Genomic DNA, 22,925 nt, shown 5'->3' with positions numbered 1-22,925 from the left:
CTTACCCATTAGCTAAAATAAATACACATTTCCTTCTCATTTCCATGGGCAGCAAAGTAAAGACCCACAATTGCATCTTGCTAAAATGTGAAGTTTTTCAGCTTTTTTTGAGGGGAAACTTTTTCTAATATACTGATTCCTCAGAATATGTGTGATATTTAAAGAGAAAATGTTAACTGAATTCTTGCAAGAGCTTGCAACAGGATTTCTATGAGAAAAAAAGCCAAACCCCCAATAATTTAAAAGGCCATTTAAATAAAGATGGGGGTTATCAATTTTTTTAAGTAGAGTCATTTTAGTTATTTTCTCCCAACCCATCACCAAAACCCCACCAAAGCAGAGGAGTTAAAATTATATTAATCTCCATGAAGACACAGGGACTGTCTGCACATTTGGATGGCTGTGGTCTGTTTATTCAGGTCTTAGGAACCAGAGAAAATTGAGTTTGCAATGGGGCAGGCAGCATGTGTGGGTGGAGAGTGGATGGGAGTGAAAGGCAAAGTGGGAGAGCGCTGGTTGCATTATAAATGTTTCAGCAGGAGGTATTTGGAATGGCTCCCTCACTTCCATGTTGTGAAATCAGGAGGGAGTTCTGTTGCATCCCAAATGAGTGCTAATGAAACCTTTATTCCCAGCACCGTCATGGATTCTGCATATGCTACATATGAGGTGGGAAAAACTCAAATTAAAATTGAGGGAGAGGGGGAATATGTGAGAGAGAGGCAGAGAGGTTTTATCAGCATGGGGTTGGGAGGGGGTGCCTTACTCACAAAAGCAAAGCTGAATTTATTAGTTCCCATTTTTTCTTTCCCTCTGAGCCCTCAGTCTTGGCACTCACTGGAGAACAGGGGCTTATGGGCACAGGCTGCAAAAATAGTCTCAATAATCTATTTTAAAACTCCTTTTCATCTTTCAATAAGTACTTTTTTTGACAGAATATATGAGATGGTTCAGGGTACAAAAGTCTTACCAGCCCTTGTTTGGAATTTCCTGCATTTCTCACTCCTAATTTTGCATATTTTGAATGCTTTTGAACTCTCATATCTGAGCCTTGGCCTTCAATCCAGCCAATGGCAACAAAAACCTCCTTCTAAGAAGGAACATTTCTTTCTCCACCCACCCTTCTCTGTCTCTAAACACTTTTCCCCTTTCCCTGGATGTATCATTTGCTCATCCCTCCCAAAGCCTCAGCACCTGGACACTGTGCAGTTCTGGAATGGTGAGTTTGGTGTTGTATTCCCAGGGTGATCCAAAGCTGCAGGAGCTCTCCCAGGCTCATGGAATGCTCCTGGAGCTATGGGAGCTCATTTGGCAAAAACTTCCCAGCCTTTCCAAGGTCAGCACAATTTCGAGTCATGCTGCCTTTACAAATCAATAAGCACTTAAAATACCTTAAAAAACCAGGCTAAAATGTATAGTAATGAATCGTTGGCCAGGTTTAATGATCGAGCCAGGTGCGCTGTGAGATACCTGGGCCATCGTGAAGGACCTGCCTGTCTTCACCTCTGGTTTGGGAGATATTATTGCTCCCCTCTCCCTCTGTCCATGTCATTCTGTTTGACGTGCCTGTGGCTGTAGGACCAGAGCAAACAGCAGCACTGAGATCTTTTAATGTGGTGACTGAATTCTGATTTTCCAACTAGAAATAGGCAGAAACAGTTTTTAATAAAGGTGACCTTAGTTACACTTCCAGATAAGCAGTGCCAGAGGGAGGGAGAGGACACCAAAGCGTGAAGGGTTTGTGGTATTAGTGACAGGAAAAGTAGTGCAAGTGTTTTATTCCTCATTAAGTCATCTGGTCATTATGTTCTTACATCTCTTGACTTCGAGCCTTGGAAGAAGAAAACCTTTCAGATTCTACCAGGAGGGGTCAGGTGGCATGGAGGAGGGTTTTTCCTCCCATGCCTTCTCCTCTTCCTGACCTGATGCTTTCTTTCAGCAGGAGCAATTCCTCACCTCACTTTCTGCTGTGTGCCCAACATGAGGGCTCTAATTTCACACCCTGCCCCTCCCCCCAATCATATTTTATCTACAAAGAAAAAAAAAACAGATAGGAGGTCCAGAAGATTTGTTCCTACACCCACAAAAGTTTCACCTTTTTTTTTTTTTTTTATTATGGTTTTTCTACTTGAATATATTTTCTCTGATATGTGGATAAAAGGGAGAAAAAAAAAATCAAATAATGGAGAAAGAAATGGAAACTATTCTTGCCATAAATCTTCCCTCTTTCTCCATTTACTGGAACAGAAGATTGGCTGGGAGTTGAAATGCAGTGTGTATATGTGTGTGTGTGTGTGCCTCTGAACCTCCTTTTCCAATGCAAGAAGTGATATTTTCCTAATTTCAGTTTATATAAAAAAGGCTTTGCATGACTTTGATTTTCATAACATGAAGGTCAAACAATTCAGAATGGAAACAATAATATTCTTCAGAAACTGACCCATGAAAATGTGTTTGAGTTGGGTCTGGAAAACTGCCCTTCAAAGCTCCTTCCCAAGTAAACTTGCAATGACCTTTCAAAAACAGAACGTGGACGCCGGTAACTGTGGGGAATTTTTGGATTGTTTCTGCTAATTTGGTAACCACGCACAAAATACCTGTTACACAAATCAAACTCCAGTAATTTACTATCCAGGAGCCTGATCTTGTAACAGCCAACGTGCTGAGAAATGTTTGAGGATATTCAGCTCAGTTTTATATACGTTCTGTATTGCTTTCTCTATTACTTTGATTGCTGATCTTACTTCCCAAGGCCTTTAACAATGAGAGAGATAAAGCTGCTGCCCTGTTAAGGCACAAGGAATTGAAATATCAGAGTAATTTGATGTCAAAGGGGTCGTTCAGTTAAGAATTAGGGTTTCATCATGGTTTTATATCTTTTTTTTTTTTTGGTCTTTTTCATAAAGAAACAAAGCGTGGCGTTGCCTAGCTGGGCTCAAGTGTTTGGGCAAGATAAATGTCCTGTCTGTGTAGATACAGCAGCCCATGCCTGTGGCAATAACATGGACAGGAAGGATGGGGGCACTGGAAAATTGCGCGGCTGGAGAATCGGGGGATCTGTTTTATCTTCCCATCTCTGTCAGACCCCATAAATGAGGGGTAAGCACAGCTCCTCCTCGTGCTGCACAGCAGCTGAGGGATGCCCAGGAGCCACAGCACAGGTGGGAAGCTGCCTCCAGAGTCCTCCTGAGGCCCGGCACAGAGGATTTGTGTGGCAAGTTCTCCCTCAGCTTTCTTAGAACGTATAGAATCGTTGGTTGTTTATTATAGACCTTTCAAAAGGGTGAGGGGGAACGGGGTTTGATAGAAAATGGGCAAGAAATAAGTCTTTAATTAGCTTTCTTTGGATGTTCTATGACCTTTGTCTCGAGCTCTCTTCCCTGTTGTAGATTACCTGATACTTAAGTAGTATATAAATATAAATAATACTTTCTGAATATGCTAAATAATGTGTTGGAAACATGTAAGTCCCCACAGTGATGGAGATCTGGTGAGGGATAAAAATCCCCACCTTTAATGGACTGGGCAGGGGTGTGGAGGGGCTCATATGCAGAGAAAGCTCAGTGCTGAGAGCACAGGGAACCCAAAACACCCAGTTCCTGGGGGAATTTGCTTCATGGCAAGGAAGTTTTGCCTGGTACTGGCCTAGTGATTCTGTGTGTGTAGTGCCTGAATCCTGGAAAGGAATTACTTGGCATCAGCTCTCATCAGCAATTATCTTCCTGCTGCATGCTGGATAAAAATTGAAGAAGCTCTGTGGAATATCTGGTGGATTGTTATGTAATACATATGTATAGATGTATCTTAAAGGCAAAGTGTAGCTGTGGGTGAATCTATGGGTCCACCAGCCCTAAAAAGACATTCCCATGTCCATACCATTCCACATGTTTCATTTCTAGCATTTTGGGAGTGATTTCACCATGAATCTCTTCTAGTTGTAGCCCTCTGGATTGGGCTCTTTAAATACAGACCTGACTATATTTTCTTTTGTTTTTTTTTTCCCCTCTGCATTTCTAAATGTTTTCAGACTGAAACCCTTTTGCCATGATTTCTAAAGGAAATACCATGTATTGATCCGGAGCCATGTGGTCTGTTGTGGCTGACATTGTTTTATTGCCTGGATTTAATGGTTTTTATTGGTTAAAGCTTTTAGTCTCAAGGCCCAGCAGTTACAAGGGAGCAGTGAGTGTCTTGTGGATGTAAGAAGGGTATTATGCTGTCTGGTTTAACTGCCAGCTCATTCCTCTGGAGGCATCATGTTTGTCAGGTCATTTCTCAGCTGTGCCACACAGGCCTGGGTTTGATATTTATTCTCCCTGTAACAAGTTCTGTAATTAATTTATAGACGGGACACTGAGGAGTTCCGTGTTGTTGCTTACTATTGTTATCATTACTTTTAAAATAAATTTTGACTAAGTCTTCATTTTGCCAAGGTTTGGTTTTTTTAAGAGAAGGGTTTGTCCTGCACTGGGTGAATTCTTGTCCTGACCATGCTCTGAGGGTTACAGGGTTCTGCCCTGGTTTAGGTGTGAGCGCAGCAGGACTGGAGGGATGCTAGGAGGCAGTGGGATTTCTTTTGTTGCTTCTGACTTCCAGCTCAGCTTCCAGTTGCTTGCAAAACTTCTGGGAGCCAAGGCAATTCCAGAGTTATCCCATGGCTTGTGTGAAGGTGGATTGTGAGGAGACCTCAAATTTTCCAAGGTTCAAGTTTCCCAAATTTGGGCTGTTCAGCCCGGAGAAAACAAGTTTGCATGACAGAGACCTCACAGTACCTTCCAGAAGGGATCTTCAAGGAAGCTGGAGAAGGACTCTTCACCAGGAGCTGGAGGGACAGGACACAGGGAATGGCTTCCCACTGAGGGCAGGGCTGGATGGGATATTGGGCAGGAATTGTTCCCTGGGAGGGTGGGCAGGCCCTGGCACAGGGTGCCCAGAGCAGCTGGGGCTGCCCCTGGATCCCTGGCAGTGCCCAAGGGCAGGTTGGACATTGGGGCTTGGAGCAGCCTGGGACAGTGGAAGGTGTCCCTGACATGGCAGGGGGTGGGATGGGATGAGCTTTGAGGTCTCTTCCAACCCAAACCACTCTGGGATCCTATCCTCAGTTAATTTTGCCTCTTCTCCAGAGCTGAAGCTCCTCATTTCTGGCTCTGTCCCTCAGAGCTGGGTTTCCCTTGCCCAGAAACAAACCCCTGGAGACCCAGCTGAGATGGCAAAGCTGAAGAACTGGCCCTGGCAGGAGCCAAGGGCAGTTCCTGTGTCTGTAAAACTCATTGCTGAGGTGAAGACCAGGGAAGGATTTTTTCATCTTTAGTTTTCTGCTTCCTTTTAGCTGCTGTCAGTCACCTTTATCAATCCAGGGTATTTATAAGGCACGTATCACTTCAGGATCTAAATGACACAGGCCTCCCATGGAAGACAGTTTAGATAAAATAACTTTGTGGAATAACGAGCTGACAGACTGCAGAGTGTCCTCAGATGGGAATTCACTTGGGAGAATGAATACATGCCACAGCATTTAACTGCTAATATATAAACTCAATTGTAAATATTTATATTCTACCCTATAACACTGAGTTTTGGCGCATTGTCCATAAAATCTTGATATTTTGAGACAAGTAGAATTTAATTTTCATATATTTCATGCAACTATATTTTTAATCAGTTTTCAACTGAATTGTGTGCTGAACTGCAGCAGGAGTGAAGTAAATATTAATGAAAATACATTTGAAATAGTAGTTTAATTATTAAGGTATGCTGGGTAACACCAGAATATTATATATACAGAAATATTCATGGCTAAATTCTAAATTAATACTGCAAGATAAATTTCCAGAGCCTTAATTAGCAGATGACCAGTGGAGAAATGATAGGTTTGGGACAGTAAATGTTCTCCTGTAGGTGTGAGGTGTGATGGGTAGAAGTATTTTTGAAAATGTTGCTGGGGTATCACCGAAATGTTGCTTTCTGCAGCACTAAAACTCATCATCAGAATTCTATTGCTCTTTTACACTTAGCTTGAATTACAGGGAGAAGTATCTCAATTTATGTCTAATAAAATACCTGCCCATCATTTTAGTGGGAACCAGAACTATTCAGAAGATGGAGGTTGCTTTAAGAGGAATATGTTATAGGTAAATTAAAGAATTCTTATCACATTCTAATGAAAATGCTTAAAAAACCCTAAATGTGTGTGTGTTTTAACCAGAGGTTCAGGCTCACAGCCCTTGATTGTGCTCAAAGCTGTTGTTCCCAGAAATGTTGAACCCTTGATTGATGTATCTGTAGTGAATATACAAATAATAAACAGGTGCAATTTATTTAGTTAAAATCTAGAAATTAGAGGAAGGTAAAACAAGCTGGAAATCTCCTGGGTTTGCTGTTACTAGAAAAGCAAAAGCTGTGGGGCTTGCGGGAGGTTTTTTAGTTGCTTACACTGGGTCCATTTCATATATTTGGGTGTTCTGCAGGTAAAAATACTGCCAGACTCTGAGAGAGCTTCAATTTATCCCATCTCATGAGCTCTAAATCTGAAAAGGTGACAAAAATGGCTGTTTCAATGAGTTCTTTCACAGTGTCATGCCAGCCCTAAAATCGAGAGCATCTATTACACATACACCGTGCTCTGAGCAAGTAGGAAACATGCTCTGATCCTAAAAAAAAGTTCCATATTTTTCATCTGGAGTTGGTTTTCTACTGTCAGCAAAAAAACCAAAACAAAAACAAAATCTCGACCATGGATGCAGTTGTGTATTTATGAGCAAGTTTTATCTCTAAACAGATTTGTAACTAAAAACAGAAATATCTTTTTATGGGAGACAGCTGGTTGGGAGATTAAAGAAACCCAGCAAGGGAGGGAGTTCAAATTAACAAACATTCCTAGACAAGGAATGCCTGTAAGCGTTAGCAAGCTTTTAGCTTGCGACCTAAAAACATATCTAATCTCGTCCATGAGGCTGCACTGATGGGTTTCACTTGGTCATTTGTTGATAAAGAAATCTTTGAAAAGCCCAGTGTGGAGCCATGACTCTTGGACATCTTTAGCTATCAGAGAGACCTTATAAATCAGTGTCAGCTTAAAAATTTCCAATTATACCATGAGTTGGGTGTCATGGAGTTAAACCTCAGAGAACTTGTGCTGGTACAGTTTTTGTTGGGACACACTGCTCTGAGTCTTCAGCATCCGCCCTGAAATCATCCAGATCCTGGAACAGAGCATCTTCACCACAGCAGATGTTTTCTCCTAGAGAAAGCAAAATTTTCTCCCTGAAGAACCAAATATCTGAAGATGGGTAGGCAGGAAGCAGGTTGTCCACAGCCTGCTCAGAATGTCACAGGAGCAGCTGAACCCCCTTTTTGTCCCAGGACACTGCGCAAGGCAATGTGTGTGATGCTCCTGCTGGTGCCACCAAGGTGGCACCTGGGACTGGAGCTCCTCAGCACCTCAGCTCCTTCAGTTTTTAATGGAACACAGAAAGGCAGCTCTGCAAAACCAGGCCATTGTTCTGTGCAGAGAGGATTTGAATAGCCAGACCTTGAGTTATTTGACAAATCTCGTTGAACTTTTCTCAGAAAGTATACAGTAATATGTCAGTTAAAAATAGTTGGAGTATGCCTGTGCATATTGTATTCTGTCTTCGCTTGTTTAAATATTAGTATTGGGAATGCTGCCAATTTCTAACAGAGCTATTGTTTGTTTTTAAGTCAGTATAGTTACATTTGGAATTGTGTTTCTCCTTCAGACTGGGTTGGTTTTTATATGATTTTTCAAGTTTGTCTTATAAGGGCACATCTTCTGCAGGAGGAAGCCAGCTCAGATTTACTCTCTTCCAATTGCACCAGAACAGAACCTTATCTATGCTCAGAAAATTCCCAGAAATATTTAGGCCAAGGAGAGAAGCAAAGTACCAGCATTCTTAATACCAACTGCTTTGAAGCCATTTTATTTTTTATTTTTTAAGCTTCACCTGATGCATGATTGTGCTCTTGTGCTGTATCTCATACATATCCCCTAAAAAACTGAAGGGTGGAAAATCCTGTCCTCAGTGCAGTTAGTTAAATCCAAGTTTGTCATTATCCATATTCTCATCCCTTCTGCTTTACTTGTTTACAAACCCCAAGTTTGCTCAGAAAGAATGAAGTGAAAATGAAGTGAATAAAATTAACTCTGATAATTAAAATGTGTATGAAAGGAGCAGAATGGCCAGGATGGGACTTTTTTATGTCACAGGGAAAAACTTGGAGAAAAATTTGAAGGAAATTTGTATTTGTGCTCATCCCCAGCTCCCTCAAAGAGCTTCTGAGTGCTGATATTTGGCCATAAAGTGTGGCTCCATGAAGGGGATGCAGGTGGAGATGGACAGAAATGAGTTGAGATACTTCAGTTCCCTGATTTCTTGTCTGTGTTTCACTTCTGTGATGTTATTTCACCTGCTCCACTCAGATTCCAGGTAGTACATGGAGGAGAATTTATGCCTGACATCCATATTTCTCAGCAGAGATCTCTTTGAAAACTTGCAAAATCAAAGCTTCCTGAAAAATATTGTAGCTAATTTGAATGTTGATCTCAACACAAAGAGGCTCTGGGCCATTCCTGGTTACTGCCTTTTAGACAGAACAATAAAATGTGTGACTGGTGAAAAACATGCAAATTGAATTTTAAAGGAGAAGAGGTATAAAATCCTTAAACTGTGTTTTAGAGAATTAGAGATCCAATGGAGAATTTTTTATTTGGTTTTTTTTTTGTTTTTTTGCAGTACTTTTTTTAAAGCAAGATATTAAAAATTATTTCATTACTTAGATATATTTTAAGGATATTTTGAAATTATTTCACTACTTAGATATATTTTAAGGATATTTTGTTCCCTGTAGGATTGGGACTTAAACATTTTAGGGGTTAAATATGGAATTTTAGATCTCTTCTGTTTGCTTTTTAAGTGGATTGAGTGCAGGTGCCTGTAGCAATTTATGCTTTCACCTTCCTCATTGCAATTATGTACATACATTACCAAATCAGAATCCTGCCTCTGAAAATCTGTTTCGTTCAGTGCTTTGTGAGAGTATCATCAGTTTAGATCTTTCTCACACATGTTCCTGATTATATCCTAAAGAGGAAACATTTTTCAAATTCATGAGTTAAAAAAAAAAAGGGGAAACTGTATCTGATTCTTGAACCCGAGAAAGTAACTTGAGAATCATTCTATTTTGGCTGGAATTCTTTCTTCATTATGTGCAATTCTAATCTAGAACACATTTTTATTGCCCTCAAAGTGACATTCTTTCAGCATGTGCTTGGGTGGAGAGCTACAAAAAGACTCAAATACATTCTGAGAGAACAATATTTTTTCCATAACAATGGTATTGGTGACTATCTATTCCATATATTTATGCTGGGAATGTTGCCCTTTCCCTACTCCTTTCTGTCAGTTTTCCAGCCATAAAAATTGTGGCAGGGATCCATGCATTGTTTGATGCATTTGTCTGCTATACAAAGATATTCACTGGGTATTTAGAAATGAGATTTGTTGGTTTGGTGGTGGTCTGTTGTGGTTTTTTCTGGGTTTTGTTTTGTTGATTTGATTTCTTTCATTTGTATTTATGCCACATTAACTAATCTTGGCAAGTCACATCTTAGAGATTTCTGTAGGCAGCACATAAATCCTGGTTTTATTAATTCTCAGAACGCACCTTGAATGCATCCTTTTGTTCAAAAGTAAAGAGAGTTGGGGTTGGAAAAAAGCTAAAATGGGTTATTTTTCATAAAAAGACATAAACTAAACCTTTCCTTTGAGCAGCATCCATTTCTGCAGTGTGAATGGCCTCTGACTGACTACTCCAGACCATTCACCCCCTTTGCTGGAATATTAATACTGAAAATATCGGCCATAAAACCATAAGGGAGCATATGTATTTAAAGATATTATTTTTTAAAAAATAATTAATAGGCCTCTTTTGACATCTTGTTTCTTCTCCACTAAACAAAGAAGAAAATCAATTGGAGAGCAATAACAAAGGCAAGTAAAGGAGATCACGAAGGAAATTCCTCCTGCAGCACAGGCACTTATAAAGATGTGTGTGTGTACGGAGCTCAGAGAGCAGGTAATCAAAAAGTGTTTTTAATTTCAGGATTGGCTGGAACCATTAGATTATCTGTTTGACCTTTTATGTGCAATAACTCTTGCCCTTTTCCTTTACTGTGCTGGGCCCATGATGTGAGTGAGGCAAAAGCACTCGAACAAGAACAGCACCTCGATGGGAGATGATGAAGGTACCATCCCTTAATTCCTGCTGTGTTCAATTAGCCAGCACAAACCCATGCCTGGCTGGGATTTGTCTGACTCCAGCATGGTTTAGCCAGCTATGTTTAGGATTTCCCCAGGTAAATTTTCTGTCTGTGAGTTCACCAAGTTTGCCAGAGAATTTAACACTAAAAACCAGCATTTGTTCCGTCACATCCTCCAGTTGTCACTGGAAATCCCTGTTGTCATTGTGACATGAAGGAACAGTTGGTTGGTGCAGTTCTAGCTACAAACCGACCCCTAAATTCCAGTGTTGCTTCCACATTTCCCTGTCTTTGTGCAGGGGGCTGGTCAGGATAAAGTTTCCCACGTCACCTCTTTGTGCTGTCTCCTCTTCTGGGGCTTACACCATTTTCAGCAAGCACAGTCAGCTTAATTTAATTTCCTAATAGCATTCCTGCGAGTGAAATTCATAGATTTCCTTAAAATGAAGAGACAGCAGAAAGATTCTTACTTAATTTCAGTTTCATTTCTCTGCAGCTTGTTTTAAATGTTAATGTTAATATCTTTAATGCTTTCCAGCGTTTTTGCTGGTACTTTCTTAGCAGCCATAATACTTAACGTTATTAATTCTGTTAAGGTGATGTTTACACTCTGCAGAGCTGAAACCATAAAAGTCCCTGGTAATAGGTAATGTAATAAGATATCCAGAATTACAGCAAAACTGAGAAGTAGGTGTGCTATTTTTTAATTTAAGCTTGTATTTGTTCCCCTTTTTGGCAGGGCTACATCAGCACCAGTGTTCTGGTACCTTCATGTCACCTCATCAGTGAGAAGCCTGAGGACTTTTAAGAAATTCTTATTTATTTGTTGAAGGATACAGTGGACTGAAGAGTTGCTGTCATGCAACCAGGTCTGGAGTTCTGCACAAATCCAAAATAAGTCTTTGGCAGGAAGGGGGAATTAAGCTGAGGGTCTCACTGCCTGGCACTGAAGTGTTTTTCAAATTTTGGAAAATAAGTAATTTTAGTACCAATAGAGAGCAATTCAAATAGCAGAGAATACATCCTTATCATACTGGAAACATTAAGAAGTGGTGTTAAAAAGCAGAGAGCCTCCTGAGATGAATGCCAAAAGCAAGAAGATTATAGAGCACACTATAAAATTATTGATGCTGCTCAGTGGTTACTTTAATGATTAGCTGAAGGTTAAATAAGAGTAGTAGTAAAGTAGAAAGAAAGAAAGAAGAAAAGGAAGCTGAGACAAAGATGAAAAGATAGAGTGGAATTATCTTATTGATAGCCTGGGTCAATTTTTTTTTCCCCAGGAGACTTTATGAGATATCTTGTCATCGTCCATAATTATCTCCTGCTACTGCAACAGCTTTTTCTCTCCTCTCACAACCAGTTCTTCATCCAGTGTACAATCCAAATTATTTCTGATTTGTGTTCTTCATTCGAGGCATAACAAAATGGAAACATTTTATTTTTTTCATAACATTTCCATTGCTGTTATTCTCAGTGAATTTTCCCAGGTGGAAGCAGTCCAGTCCAGCAGAAGTCCCAGATGTGTAACCTGTGGGTGGTTTGGGGTTGGATTGGTCAATGCTGCTGTGTTGTGGTGAGCAAGTCAACATCAACACGTCACAGACAGTCAGACTGACAGGAGATTTTAATAAGAATGTCTAAACCAAACATTCCTTCACTGGATGTTTGAGTATGTTCTGGTGGATATTTTAGTCCATATAAATCCCTTTGTGCTGTCAAAGTTTGAGGAGTTCTTTGGCTTCCTCTGGGGAATCTGTGCTGAGACTTTAACGAGTACAAACCCTCAAGATGCTATAGAAGGTTTGAATCATGATTTGTGGGGCTGTTTATTCTCATAGATGAGTCCTTTTATACAAGAGAATTCAGAGGAAGAAGCTGGCCATGGCCCAGCTTTTCCAGCTCCATAGGCTGTGTGCAACTCGGGCCCCAGTGTGGCCTGGACCAAAAGGATGGAGGGAAAATGGAATTCTGTAACCATGGATAAGCAACTTAGACTTATCTGGTTTGGAATAAGTATTTCAGATGAAATGGGACTGACATTTCAAGGTGAAGATAAGTTCCTTCAGTATTCCTGAAGCAGGAAGATTTCATGCTGATCAGGTCATGAAAGCCAGAACAGAGCCCAGCGTCCCCCACCACTTGTGCTATGGAGAGCTCAGTGTGGGTTAGAACAAAAGGAGGAATGGCTGTGTAAGAATTGATCCCAAAATCCTGTGAAACACTGACAGAAAAAAATACTAGAAGGAGCTGGTGTTTATTTCTGCATTCCACACCACATTATTTTTGTTCTCCATGTAGAGAAAACCAGCAGAGACACGGTTGTGTGATTTACTAATGCAGATCATTAATTCTGCTGGCCTTGACCTATTGGAATGTTTGACTTTAAACATTATCCAAATGTAATCTTGCTGTGTTCAAGGCATCCATGGGGGAAAGCAGAGCCAGTTCTCCTGTCAGATGATGTTGGGATGTGTGAACACTGGGAAGAGCCTGGTGGGGTGTGGTTACTCCTACTCCACAGACCCCCAAAACCTTCCCCAAGGAGCCACCAAGAATGAGCTCTAGCCAGTGTTTTCTGAGACAAAGGAGCAATTTCAGCCACTCAGTTAGGGCTCTAAAGTTATAGAAACAGCTCCAAGGGTTCCACAGGCTCCATATTTCCATGACTGGGATGTGTACAGCTGGGAACATATATTCCTGCAAATTTCTGTTGGCTAAGTGAACATGATATCTAAAAAGCAGAAAGTGCATTCTTATATTTAATTTAACAGTAAATATAAGCCCTAGTTTAAAAGCAAGCTTTTCTGTTACAAAGTGATAGTTTAAGCTAAACCATAACAGAACAGGCCCTGGGAGTCCTTAAACTATTTTCTGTATCTCCAGATGGTTGTGCTAAATGATACAAATAATCACGTTAACCTGCTCACTAAGTCATTACTGACAGGGGATGCTGCAATGATTAAACACTCAACTGGGTTCTCATATTTTGCTTTTACAAATCCAGTGAGTTTTAGTGCAATTTACTCAGAATATTCTGGGGGAAATTTTTCTGACTTGAGGTTTGAGGCAGGTGGTTTTGCTTTGTATTTGAAGCATTCCACCTGAAATATTGTTCTCTCATCTAACAGAATGACGAGGGCTAGTTACAGTGCCTTGGAAAATTGCCTACTTTTAAGATGAATGGCAATTAGCACCTTTTTGTTCTAGGATTTTTGTAATATCTCTCTTCTTTCACCTTTGTGCATTGCCTTGTAGCTATTATTCTCTGCTGTTTTTTACTGTATTTGATGTTTTACCTAGGTTTCTTCTGTTTTGTGCTTCAAACATCAAGTGTTCATGGTTTCTGTAGGTCACTTCAATGTTATATTCACACTGGGTTCTTTCAGGCAGTTTGGGCTTTGAACAGAAACAGCAATATGCAGCTTCCCTCTCTAACTTTCCTTTCACTTTATATTGTTTTCTTGGGTTTCCTGGACAGTGTTTCAGATGTCTCTAGGTTTTATTGAAGGATCAACACTTAAATTTTATAATCATGTTGTGAACTGGAGAGGGACAAGGATCGACATAGAAAGAACCAGAACATTTCTCTTTGCCAGGGGCAAAAATGCAAACGGGTTGCGTGGTGACTTGCAGAACAGCAGCACAGGAAGAGGAATTGTGCTCTGAATCAGGGGAACGACCCAAGTGAGTAGTCAGGGAGAGAAAATGGTGCTTCCAGCCACATTATTTCCCCTGTGAACTCTGTGGCCTTTCCATAGAGACCTGGTAGTCTGCAAGGCAAGAACCCACTGCTGGTTCTTATTCCCTGTTACAAAGATGGGAATTACAAGCAGTTGTCAAGTTGGCACCTCCAGCAGAGCTTCCCAAAAGTGGTGCTGTGGTCTCCTCTGATCCTGAGCCGTTGAGTGTGTCCCAGGTGTTTTGCACCAGTCTCGTGGATGGGGAGTACAGTTTGCACAGCAGGGCTGGAGATTGATCTGTTCCCTGATTTGCCCTGATTCAAGGAAGGCAGGGCGTAGATCCACTTTAGGACTGTTTGAATGTTTGCATTGTCTTTGGGAATCATTTTTAGAAAGCTTTAATCCAGTGCTTTCCTGTGAGCAGACCCTTCAGTAAGCCAGCAGAGCCAGACTGTGGCAGACAGATGCATGTCTGTGGTGTGGAGATGTGGTACTGAACGACCCCAGGAGCACAATCCTTGACTTCCTCCGTCTGTGGGATTTAGCACCATGGTCACCGTTTAGCAGACGGGATTAGCACCATGCTAATCATGCCTCAGAATGGGGAGCAGCTATGTCCAGTTTGCTCTGCTGGCTGGGCAGGCTCAGGAGGAAGAGTGGTGTCATCTGCCCCTCACCCTTTGGGCATGGCTTATGTGTCCTTTGATTATCCCAAGCCATTCGCTGCTGAGAGATGAGAATGCTGATCATTATTTCCCAAGCCATCAGAAAAAAGCAGAAGTAAAAGAAACTGCTCCCAAGGTACTCAGTTGTAGTATTAAAAGTAACAAATGTGTTGGTTTCCAGTGTACTCTTTTGGAAAGCTTTCCTGTATATCTGATATGCTGTTTCCACAAAGAATTACTGACACCTTGAACATTATCAAAGCAAAATGTACCCATCATTCCTTAGAGGAATTTACATCAAAATGAAGCTCTTCCACCCCCCTATTGTAAGTAATACAGTAATCTACTCTTTCTACTCCCTTGGCTTTATAAGCCTTTTTTTAAAGAGTTGTACGATACAATACACTTGATTTAAATAAACTGTTTCTTGATAAAAACAAGGAGCCTGGTAGAGCTGTTCTGTAATTGCGTGATGTCAGAAATAATGGGTGGAATATTCTGCACATGAAAACTGGCACAGCCCTGTTGCCTTCAAAATAGTTCTGTGAGTTAACAGCAGAATTAACAGCCAGAGGTGTAACTTTGGACAGGCTCAGGACGTGACTGATCAGCTGCTGAAGTTTGCAGACTGGTTTGGGTTTAACTGGAGAAAGACAAGGACAGCTTGGTCCTCTCCAAGCAGGAGCAAATTCCTTCAGCAGCAGTCAATAAAAGTTACTTTTTTTCCAGCAGACTCCCAAAATCTTTAATAGACATATTTTCTCTCTGCCCTCAAACTGTAACAAACAAATGCAAAACAATTCAAGAGAGAAAAAAAAACAGAAAGGAGAAGTTAATTATGATTTATAAATGTATTCACTTGTTGAATATTCTAATGAACCAAAGCAGGAATTTAATTTCGGGGCAATTCCGCTGAGGTGTGTTGCCAAAAACAGCTCCTATGGAAAGGAAGCAACATCTGTCAGATATGGCTTAAGATCAATAAAAATTGTAACCTTTTAGCCATTGATGTCATTTGCTTACTTATAGATAAGCGAGTAAAAGTGACAGATTACCAGCACGGCATAGCTGAGCCTTGCAAAGAATCACTAATATTTCATCAGTAGAACAGCAGTGGCAAAGGCAGAACTTGGGCACGTGGGGGCTCCTGCAAAGCTTCCCACAAATTCCTCTGCCTGTGCAGATGCTGACTGTGGAAATGATGCTGCTGTGTCTCGGGGGATGAGTTGGTGTTGATGCATGGAACCACAATGTCTCCTTCAACAGCAGCACAGCCCCGCTATTTTAATGACACAGATGTCAAAGTGAGGCTGTGTTGCTGCCTAGAATGGCAAAAAAATCCTCAATTCTCAGCTAATACTGAAGAAATTTTGGAGGTATTCAGTGCAACTCCGTTACAGCAAGTTAAACTACTTGCTGTATTCAGGAGGATGTTAAAAATAATAATATATTAAAATAATAGTAATAAATTAAAAAGAAATTAACTTTCCCTTTTGCATATTATACATCTGCATATATTTTTATTTTGGCACTCTCTGTGCAGTATTCTTTAGAACAGCAGTTGCATGAACTCAAAAGAGGAAGATAATTTGCCCAGTGTCCTGGAGCAGAGGAGTTTTGGAATCGTCTGTCCAGTGTCCTGGAGGTGAGGAGCTCTGGAACTCTCTGCCCAGTATCCTGGAGGTGAGGAGCTCTGGAACTCTCTGCCCAGTATCTTGCAGGAGAGGAGCTCTGGAACTCTCTGCCCAGTATCCTGAAGTAGAAGAGCTCTGGAACTCTCTGCCCAGTATCCTGAAATAGAGGAGCTCTGGAACTCTCTGCCCAGTATCCTGAAGTAGAGGAGCTCTGGAACTCTCTGCCCAGTATCCTGCAGGAGAGGAGCTCTGGAACTCTCTGCCCAGTATCCTGCAGGAGAGGAGCTCTGGAACTGTCTGCCCAGTATCCTGAAGTAGAGGAGCTCTGGAACTCTCTGCCCAGTATCCTGAAGTAGAGGAGCTCTGGAACTCTCTGCCCAGTATCCTGAAGTAGAGGAGCTCTGGAACTCTCTGCCCAGTATCCTGAAGTAGAAGAGCTCTGGAACTCTCTGCCCAGTATCCTGAAGTAGAAGAGCTCTGGAACTCTCTGCCCAGTATCCTGAAGTAGAGGAGCTCTGGAACTCTCTGCCCAGTATCCTGAAGTAGAGGAGCTCTGGAATTGTCTGTTCTGCAGGAGAGGAGCTCCAGAGCCGGAGCTGCTGCCCATGGAGGTGGATGCTGAATTGCTGCCTGCGCCCTGCTAAACTCTAATTCAGATGCAATTCTCTGTCTAGCAGTCTTGGGGCTGGGAGTGAAGGATACATTCCTGGCAGTTTCACTCCCTGGATGCCGGGTTGGATCTGATGGGAGCAGCGGCTTCCCACTGGAACAAGCGAGGATTAAAATCCCAAATGTATTTGTGTGGAAAATGCCCTTTCCTGAGGCACCGTGTTTGATGGCAATAACACCACTCTGGATTATCATGGTGACATTTGCAAGTCTTTGGCACCTTTCATCTCAGGGTTTCAAAGCGTTTTATAAACGCAATGAATCACTCCTCATGTGAAGGGGATGAATGACAAGTCTCATTAGAACTGCCTTGTTTTGGGGGCCAATTTCTAGCATTTTTGTTTAATGGAGTTATGGTATTTTGTTTGTTGAGGTGGAAGAGCGTAAGTTTCAATACATTGGCAATCCTGTAGATTCATTAGATTAAATTTAATTTAAATTAGTTATTCTTCCCTTTCATTGATGTCAATCATCGTTCTGTAGATTAAAATGGCTGGGAATCTGATATGATTTGTAAGTTTTCTTTCCACTTGCCACTCTTAGTATTCCAAAATATTTCAAGCAGTACATTGGAAACATTTCTTTCTTTGGACAAAAGGTCTTCATCTTTAGAAAGAAAATGTGTAACTCTTAGAGTCATAGAACCACAGAGTGGTTTGAGTTGGAAGGACCTTAAAGCCCATCCCATTCCACCCCCTGCCATGGGCAGGGACACCTTCCACTGTCCCAGGCTGCTCCAAGCCCCAATGTCCAGCCTGGCCTTGGACACTGCCAGGGATCCAGGGGCAGCCACAGCTGCTCTGGGCACCCTGTGCCAGGGCCTGCCCACCCTGCCAGGGAACAATTCCTGCCCAATATTCCATCTAAACTTCCTCTCTTTCAGTTTCTCTTCCACCCACTGAGATGTTGTCTCTTCCCAGATCTCAGCCACCAGCTCAGGTCATCCCTGTATTTAATGGCTTTTCCAAGTCTTGCCCAGGAATTGCCTATTTCTGTCATTAGGGAAAAGTCTATTTTTGACATATGAACCAATCCTTTTATTTCTGAGTGTACCTCATGAATATTACAACCCAGTGCAATGCTTTTGTTTTCTCTGGGAAAACCATATTTCGTGGTTATGAACAACACTTAATACTCATTTTGTCCTCTCACTTTTACACATTTCTATAATTCTCTTGTTATATAGCAGTTTATAACAATGGATTATCTAACCCCCTCTCTCTGCCACTTGGATGCACAGCCTCTCCAATAGGAGCTTTCAAGGACTTTGATTGCAATACAGAAATTTGACCCCCAATGAGCCATTCCTGTTAATTCCATCCCAAAAATGCACAATGGAGTGATGACCTCGTTATCTTGATCATGGCACTGCTTTTGATAGACCCTCACTTTGCCATTTTCATCAATCCTCACATGCCTTGTAATCTGCTCCAGGAATAGGGTGACATTTGTGCTCAGACTTGATCATATCTTTATAAAAGTTTGTTTTTACACATTTTAGCTGCTGCCTTTTCACATTTCATTGCCTTTTAGATGTTTAATATGTATGGAGATAGGTAAAAATAGGCTGTTCTTTTTTTTTTTCTGGGACTATGTAAATTATAAAAATATATTTATGCTGGATACATTAGCATGAGAACCTATCCATAAGATCCTGGGGAACAAAGGTCATGGAAGTACTTTTTTATCAAACCAATGAACTTCATAATTTACAAGTTCAGTGGACTATTTCTGTGCAGGTCATTATCATATTACTTATTATCAGCATTTATAGGTGTTCCATAAACCTCATTTAAACTAAGAACTGATATTTTTCCTATTTGTTCACTCAATGAAACAATTAAAACATTTTTTTCTGTTTGAAAAGAAACTGTCAAAATGTATTTACAGTTGAACTAAATGCTCTAATCTGCTCAAAGACAGTTTTAAACATTTAGGTTTGAGAAATATAGCCACATTTCATTTTGGTTTACATTTATAAGTAACATTTTCACACATTTTGTTTAAAATATATGAAAACAATGTTTTGACTTTTCTAAAATGTTTCCCTTCTCCGTTTGCCTCAAACCTATTTGCACACTGGATTTAATGTCAATTTACTAATAATTTGTTGTTAAAACTTCAGTTTAATATTTTGACTAGCAACAAAGAAAACTTCAAGTAAATCTATTATGGAAATGAGCAATTTAAACAGTAGCTGATTAAAAGACATGCAAATTCAGGTCCAAGTTGCACAAGGCACTGAATATTTTGTGCTGAAAAGAAACATTCCTGTTGTTAATTGGGGTTTTAATTGGAAAAGCTGAAGCACCAAACACTTTGAGAGGTGAGACATTGGGCGCCACGAGGGCTCTTTGATTTAGGACAGGGAGGTGAAGTGCATGGATGCCGTGGATATAAGTGCAAATAAAGCAGAAATAATGGCATTTAATGGACTACTGAGGAATGTCATGTGGGACATGCTTCAGTACCTGCCACAGTCTTGTTGGGATTTTTATTATAATGAATGTAAAATCCCATTTTCTGTTTCCTTGTGGCAGATCGGTTTCTAAAGAACGAAGTTATATTGACATCTGAATTCTTTCTTTGGTCTTTTACAACAGGCTTTGCCCCTTTTTTGTCTGATTGCAGGCTGTAATTGCTCTGGGCAATAAAATTAAACTATATTACTTGTATATGTATTTCAGTTCCATTTTATTCCAGAAAAAGCACTACATAATTGTATTAAATTTGAACTCGGTCACTGTTGCATCATAAAACACAAACAATAAAAAAATCACTTGTGAATTAGAGAAGATGCTTTCTTTAAGGATTTTCCTCAGCCAAATTTAAGGCCAGTAGAATTCAAAGACTTCTTCAAATTAGCCCATTATATAAAGTTTCATGTTTAATGTATAATGTCTTTATGTAGTTTAGATTATTTAAAATTATTCTCTTGGTATCTTTAAAATCTGCATACTTTAGTTACTACAGCACATCTCTGAAGAGGATGATTTACAGTGCTTGATTTTCAGGGTTAAAGGTGCAAAAAAATTTGTATGTCTGCTTTGTGTGTGTTTTATTCAATTCTTTGGTGTACAGAACCATTATAGTTGTGCTCCAGAAACATCTGTAGATCTGCTCAACTTTATTTCTAGTTTGTACATATGTGCATAGGAACATTTAAAGGGCACATGATGCTCAGAATAGCACACATAGTTTGGGAGTGTAGCATTAATTTCTGCTTCTATCTCTTACCCATAGACCAGCACCAAACCAGGCTTCACTCTTTGTTTATCAGTTCTTTGGTATTCTCATTTATTCAGGAAAATTTATCAACTGAGCCTATGACTTTCAAAGTATCAGAAGATGGATATTGTGTCCTCTTATGCCAGATAAGAAATTAATTTGAGTGGAATGAAACTCATCCTCTGTTTCGAGAATTACAGATTGGATTGTTGCACTCCTCTTGCTGATGCTCTGAAAGCTTCCTGCAGATTACAGCTGCAGACATCCGAGAGCACAGGCCTCCAGACAAAAATTAGGTTTTCCATTAAATTCTGTAGAAATCCTGTTTAATGAATGAAGGAAAAGCAAGATGAGGCATCAAGGCTGAAATTAGCACACAGACATGGAAATGCTGAATATTAGTCTTGTGCATGGGAAAAAGCAAAACAGCCCAGACCAAAGTATTTAAAAGTTTTCTGAGTTACCTCAACATTAGGCTGTCCTGAACAGGAGTCAGGCAGCTGAATGATATCGAAATCTGATATCTGTGCTTTAAACCTAGATTCAAAGTTTTATTGAATAAGTGACCAGAGCATAAAGCTATCCAATATCTGAGTAAAATTGATCCAGGAGTGCCCCTGTGCTCCCAGAAACGCTCTCAGAGCTCTCTCCCCTCACGGCCTCCCTTGTTCTGTTACACTCTCCCATGATGTTCAGCTTCTCTGCCAGCTTCCAGGTCCTTAAAACAGGTTCTTTTGGCAGCTGCAAGTGCTCTTATCAGCAACTGCATTTGAAATTTATCCAACTCTCAGACAGTTGTAAAATCTTGCAAATTGAAAATCCTTGGATCTCCTGGGAAATCGCTGTTTAAGATCATGTTTAATCTCCTTTTAATATCCTCTCAGCAGTTTGATCCTGATCCTACAGTGATGTAAATTCAAAGTAACTCTCCTGAAGTCAATGTAAAGTCTAAGTAAGCCAATGGTGTTATTTTGGATTTATGGCATGAGAACAGAATCTGGCATGGCAGCCTTAGATTTTAGCTCATTGAAGGAGCAAGTGGGAAAGTTTCTGAATCCTGTGCTCTTGCTTCATCCTTACCAGCCAAAAGGCTTGTTTGCTTTTTTTCAGCTTGACCTGAAGACTCATGATGTTAATAATTAATCAATTATGTTCTCTGGCTTCTTTGCCTCTTTTGTTTGCCTCTTTATTTTGCAGTTCTCCTATAGAGTCTTTGTCAGTTAACTTTCCAACAGAACAGATACTGAAATGGTACAGGAACAGTTTCAATTTAATTGCCTGAATCAGTGCAATGAAAGAAAAAAATATCTCTTTTCACGTCATGACCAGGAGCTTCAAAGATTCAGGCATATTTTTCTATAGGTTTTTTTAGACACTTGTAACCATCTTTATTATTAATTTTAATATTACAAATAAAAGTCTGAAAGGTCCCTAGATCCAGGCTTTAAATATGTAAATGTGTAACTCTTGGGGACATAGGGGTGTTATTTATCAATACTGTTCTTAAATTCTCTGTTTCTGGTATTCTTGAGTCAAAATTTTCAAAAACTGTGTTCTACCACAAGTACTGCAGTCCAATTAGATCTTCAAAACAAACCAAAAAAGAAAACACGTAGGCCTATAATATAGTTCTGTGTACTTTATATATGGCATGATAAAAATCAAAGAGTGGTAGGGTGGTTTGGGTTGGGAGGGACCTTAAAGCCCATCCAGTGCCACCCCTGCCATGGGCAGGGACACCTTCCACTGTCCCAGGCTGCTCCAAGCCCCAATGTCCAACCTGGCCTTGGGCACTGCCAGGGATCCAGGGGCAGCCCCAGCTGCTCTGGGCACCCTGTGCCAGGGCCTGCCCACCCTCCCAGGGAACAATTCCTGCCCAATATCCCATCCAGCCCTGCCCTCTGGCACTGGGCAGCCATTCCCTGTGTCCTGTCCCTGCAGCCCTTGGCAATTGTCTCTCTCCAGCTTTCCTGCAGCTCCTTCAGGCCCTGCAAGGCCACACTGAGCTCACCCCAAAGCTTCTCCTCTGCAGGCTGAACAATGCCAGCTCTGGCAGCCTTTCCTCCCAGCAGAGCTGCTCCATCCCTCTGCTCATGCTGCTGCCTCCTCTGGGCTCTGTGCAGCAGCTCCAGGTCCTTCCTGTGCTGGCCCCAGGGCTGGGGCAGCTCTGCAGGTGGGGTCTCAGCTGAGGGGCAGAGGGGCAGAATCCCCCCTCCCCTGCTGCCCACGCTGGGGCTCAGCCCAGGGCAGGGGGGTTTGGGCTCCCAGAGTTTGTTGCTGGATCCATGACTTTATTGCAGAAGTCTGGTTTCTTCTACATTGAAGTAATTGACTTTAAAAAGCTGAGGATGGTAAGAGCTGGCTCATTTTAACATCTTGTGGGTATGTTCTTGAAACTGGGGCAGCATCTTGGTCCCTTCAGGACAGCCCTCAGTGCCTGGTGTGGAACACTGAGCAGGCAGCAATGGCAGAGAGCACCCACTCGATTCTGAAATGCTGTGGGGGTCACCCCTTCCCAAGAAGATGCTTGGGAAAGCTAAGGAGAGTCAGAGTGATCAATATATCCCTAAAAGCACCTACAGAGAACCTCTTAGAGGTTTCTACCTGGGAGAGCATTGCAGGAACTGCTTTCCATGGAAATGAGTTCATCTAGATGCTAAACAGTTTAGTGAGGGCTCCTTGCACATTCCTACATGGCAGCAGTGGAAAACGGAGAAAGATGAGGCTTTCTCTGAGTAGGTCTTATGGAAATGAAAGCATTTTCCAT

The sequence above is a fragment of the Corvus hawaiiensis genome, chromosome 12 (genome assembly GCF_020740725.1).
Source record: "Corvus hawaiiensis isolate bCorHaw1 chromosome 12, bCorHaw1.pri.cur, whole genome shotgun sequence".
NCBI lineage: Eukaryota > Metazoa > Chordata > Aves > Passeriformes > Corvidae > Corvus > Corvus hawaiiensis.
Note: the sequence above shows the minus strand (reverse complement) of the source record.